The sequence below is a fragment of the Elephantulus edwardii genome, unplaced genomic scaffold (assembly GCF_000299155.1).
Source record: "Elephantulus edwardii isolate Elephantulus edwardi_28Jun2011 unplaced genomic scaffold, EleEdw1.0 scaffold00040, whole genome shotgun sequence".
Taxonomy (NCBI): domain Eukaryota; kingdom Metazoa; phylum Chordata; class Mammalia; order Macroscelidea; family Macroscelididae; genus Elephantulus; species Elephantulus edwardii.
In genome coordinates, this window is record NW_006399790.1 from 3,226,585 (window position 1) to 3,231,745 (window position 5,161).

Sequence of the window (5,161 nt, forward strand, 5' to 3'; positions counted from 1 at the left end):
CCATCTATCATGATGCTGCCATTCAGCCCAGTGGTGAGAATCTTTGTTTTCTTGATGTTGAGCTTCAATTCATATCGAAGGTTGCATTCTTGACCTTCTGCAGCAAGCGATTCAGGTCTTCCTCAGTTTCAGCAAGCAGGGCTGTGCCATCTGCATTATACCGATTGTTGATAAGTCTTCTTCTAATCCTGATGCCATATTTCTCCTCATAGAGCCCAACCTCCTGGATAATCTGTTCTGCATATAGATTGAAAAGGTATGGATATGGGACACATCCCCTGTCATACACCCTTTACACTTTTTTGCAGTGTTTCCTTGCTCTGTTCTGATGATTGCCTCTTGGTCCAAGTATAGGTTTTGTGTAAGTATGATCGAGTGTTCTGGGATTCCCATTCTTCTCAGAGTTTACTACAGTTTGTTATGATCCACAGTCAAGGCTTTGCATAATCAATGAAACACAAATAGATACTCTTCTGATACTCTCTGCCTTCAGCCAAGATATGTCTAACATTGGCTATAATATCCCTAGTACCATGGCTTCTTCTAAACCCAGCTTACACCTTCTGGCAGTTCTATATTGATGTGCTGTTCCAGTCTGCCATAGAAACAAAGAAATCTATCTGGAAAGAAATGTAATCAGGATACTCCATAGAAGTGAGAATGGTAAGACTTCATCTCTTATACTTTGGACATGCTATCGGAAGGGGCCAGCCTTTGGAAAAGGACATCATGCTTGGAAAAATAAAGGATCAGTGAAGGAAGAGAAGATCCTCAGTAAGATGGTTTAACACAAATGGTTTAACAACAGTGAGCATAAGCACAGCACATATTGCGAGGATGGTGTGGGCTTGGGCAAGGTTTCCATATGTTGTACAGAGGGTCTCAATGAGTGCAAGTTGACTCGATGGCACCTAATAACAACAAGGATGCTGAACAAGTTTCAGTGGTGCTTCTGGACCAGGTTGACTAGGAGGAAAGGTGTGACAGTCTACTTCAGAAAAGCAGCTAGTGAAAACCCTAATGAAGCAGAAAGGCCTGATCCACAACTGATGGTTTTGTTCCATTGTGTATGAATCAAAGGCCGACCTGGCAGCAACTTACCATAGCATTTCTCTAAACAATGAGAGATGATCGTATTTATGTGTGTAAGAGTGTGTGTGCGCGCGTGTGTGCACATGGGTGCGCATGTGCTTTTGGTCATGTGTGGAAAGTGGAAATATAGATGGAATAGTAAATGATTCCAAGTCCTAGTCTACTTACTATGATTCATGAGCTGGTTCTGTTAACATAATCCCAGGCATTTACTGAAGAATTGGGACCAGTATTTGGATAATGCAAGAAATAGTCTAGGCAAGATATAATTAAATTTCTTTTCCTAAACCGAACTATCAGGTAGTGTCAAACTATTTCTTCACATCAGATAAAAAGTTTAAAGTGGCAACAAAGAAGGTCTATTTCCTTTAAATTTATTGTAAATAACAACAATGGGGAATAGAATGCCATTATTGTAACTCCAGTGTTCTGTCTATTGTGAAAGTGGAGCCTGGAGAAGAAAACACATTTATATCAATCATCAGAAAGCGAATTTTGAGACTGAATTATCTAGATAATTGCCCTAATTTTTCATCCTGGCCCGTGATTGTCTCCTTTTCTAACTGCCTCACACAGTTGCGTCTTTTTTTCCCTTTGTCCTTATCATTTTGTACTTCCTGACATCCTGTATATCTGCCGGCCACGTTATTGACTTCTATTTTTGTTGAGGTCACTTCTGTGGGAGCATCTCTTCAGCTTCTGATTGCCCTCAGTGGCGAGGAATTTGAATAAAAACGTATGACAGATGCTGTTGAGCTGGGGGAAGGGTTTGCTGGTGGAGAGGTGAATCATAATGTGAAAGCTGTATAACTCAATCCCCCAAACACCCACTCCAATTTTGGCTCTTTGACAATCCTGTCTCTTTGAGAAAGAAGAACAGTTTGATCTGAATTCTTATTAGGTTCTGAGCCACCAAATTAGAATCTAATAAGCTCATTTGGAAGGGTTTTGAATTAGCTTAAAACAGACCCACGCTGAGCTCATAGAGGAGACCCTCCTACTCCTTCCAGGCAACCTGTAGTTTGTAGTCTTCATTTTAAAAATCTCTTCTTTGTCTCTTTTCTCATCTTTTGCTTGCACTCTTTTCTTTCAAATTGACTACTTCCAGCTAGATCTTAATACTTCTAGTGCAAACTGTAATGGGCCTTATATGTAAGTTTGTTTGTTTAAAAAAGAAAACAAGCCATACATTTAGAGAAAGAATAAGACAACTTTCTTCAATATGAGAGAAACTTGGCTTCTGGAACCATTCCATTTGCCATCCTTCAGTTGAACGAGTTACCTTAGAAATACCTCCCCAAATATTAAATTGTATCCTTACTTTGTTGATGTAAACACAAGTTCTTTTGTTTAGAAGAGTGAAAGTCTGGGAGACTTAAATGGGTAGGATGGTGAAGAAGTAATGTTGCAGTCATCCTCAGTTAGACAACTGAGGAAATAAAGTAATAGAAGTATGGGAGAGGCTATCAGTTGGAAACAAGACTTGCTGCCTAGGTCTGTTGGCACCTACCTCGAGCAGTCCAATCAATTTGATACATATGCATAATACATACATTACCTTCTACTGGTGCGGTTTTGCCTGAAGGATAAATTCGCAGAAGTGGAGCTGCATAGTGTATGTGTAGCTACCTCTTTAATTTCTTTGCTGTTATTATGCACTGTTGAGTCAGAACTGACTCATAGCTGACCCTCCAGTAGGTTCTCAGAGGCAGTAAATTGCATAGGAGTTTGCCCATCCTTCTCCCGCAGAGCAGCTGGTGCATTCAAATCACATGCCTTTGGAATTGAAGAGCAGGTTCTTACCACTAGGCCGCCAGAGCTCTATGTGTCTCTATCTGTCTGTATCTGTCTATCTACCTACCTAACACATTTGCCAATTCAACCATCTTCAGTTTGACACTATTTCTTACAAAGTTCCTTTCTCCCCAATTTTTTGTGTGCATCTTTAGCAGTTTTCTTTTACTGTGTTGTTTTTCCTCAAGTATTTGAGGATTCTTGATTATGTGTCCATATTTATTATTGCTTGTCTAGATTGATCAGCATAATTTCTCTATCTCAGGAGATCATGAATCTCTGTTTCCTTGGCAATGAGTAAATGATGGTAAAAGACTAGGGTCATGGATTGAATTGTCTCCCTAAAATTGACTGAACCATGATTCTTACTTGTTTGATAGCTATGCAATGGTGTAATCCCCCTCCATGCTGTGATCAATCACTTGTAAAGGATTTATGGTGGGATAAAACAATCAGGTCACAGCCCTGATTGGAGCATTTCCCTGTGGTGTGACCTGAACCACCTTAATATAATACGTTGCCGTTTTTATTACGTACCATTGAGTCCCTGTGAACAGTGTACCTGAACCTTATCCTACCCGCCATCCTCATGATCTCTCATATGCTCAAACCCATTGTTACTGTGTCAGTCTTTATTCTTGAGGAGGTCTTCCTCTTTTTCTCTTACTATACACCTTTCCCAGCAAAATAGCCTTTTCCAAGGACTGCCCCCTCCTAACAACATACCCAAAATATGCGAGACAAAATTACACTATCTTTGACTTTAAGGAGCACCATGGTTGCGTTTTTTAATTAGTTATTTTTGGGCAGATAATGAGATATTCTTTGCCAGCACCAAAATTCAAAGACATCAGTTTTTCTTCTGTCATCCTTTCAGATATATAGGTAATTGAAAAGATGATTGGTTGTGTCAGGTACCTTAGTCTTTAATATGTCTAAATTAAAACTGAGAATTGAGCCCATACTTTGGACTTGGGAGGTCCTGAATTGAGAACCTCTTTCAACTAGAGGAATATTGATTCTAAGACACATGGAGATCTGCTGGAGACACTAGGCTCACAGATGCTGCATGGAGGCCCTTCCCTCATAATTGGTCGAGAGAGAGAGAGAGAGAGAAGAGAAGAGAAGAGAAGAGAGAGAAGGGAGAGGGGAGAAGGGAGAAGGGAGAGGGAGGAGAAGAAGAAGAAGAGGGGGAGGGGAGGAGGAGGAGAGGAGAGGAAAGCCTTCCTGTAGCACTGGTACCCTCAATTTGGATGGCTAGCCTCCTAGACTGTGAGAGAATTAATTTGTTGTTAACGTCATCCATTTGTGGTGTTTCTGCTGTAGCAGCAACAGATAATTAGACAACAGGGATCCCAGATTCAGCTCTTAAATGGAGATGACAGAAGATCTATGCCTTTTGTGCCCCTTCATTTAGGGTGAGTGAATAGCTTGTTTCTTGGGTGTGGGAATTTCTCTACTCTCCAGAAGGCTGACGTGACCTGGGGCACTGTCCTGCCTCTCCTACCTCAGAACTGTGGAGTCGATTTTTCAGAACTCTCACTGTTAAAGAATTGTTCTGAATGTTAAATTGGTCTTTGTGGCAAAGACCACAGTAACAGTTCTGTGGTTAGGGGATCCGTATACCTCTTGTCTTGTCCTGTAATTAATCACCTGACTGTCCTCTCACTGTCTATTCTTTTTCCATCCCCATGGTTTCTGGTCTCAGGAGTATTTCAGGCTTCTGATGGGAAAACTCACATTTGTCACTGTGTTTTGCTTTTGTTTTGGCAGCTTTATGAATTCCTCAATGGTGTTTCTGTCAGTTTGAGTTGCTTTATGTCTTTCAGAATTTCCTCACTGCTCTGGCCCTCTGACGTTAGCTTTCTCAGCTCTCCTGCAATGACACAGATTTACTTGTACTATTCTATTTCTTTTGTATTTCCAATAGAATTCAAGTATAGAGGGATGCATATGGATGTGTACCTCATAAATTCTTTAAAGAACATTTGTTGTTAATGTTGATGAAATTGTTAGGTGGCATCAAGTTGACTATGACTCATGGTGGCCCTGTGAATAACAGATATGAACTTTTCCTTCTCCTGCACCATCTTCATGTTCTCTGTCCTGCTCAAGCGCATTGTGGTAGTCATTGTGTCAGGCCACCTTGTTGACGGTCTGTCTCTCTTTTTATGACCCTCCTCCTCTCCCAACATGATGTCTCTTTCCAAGAACTGGTTCCTCCTGAGAATATGCTCAAAGTAAGCGAGACAAAGTCTCACCATCCTTGCCCTAG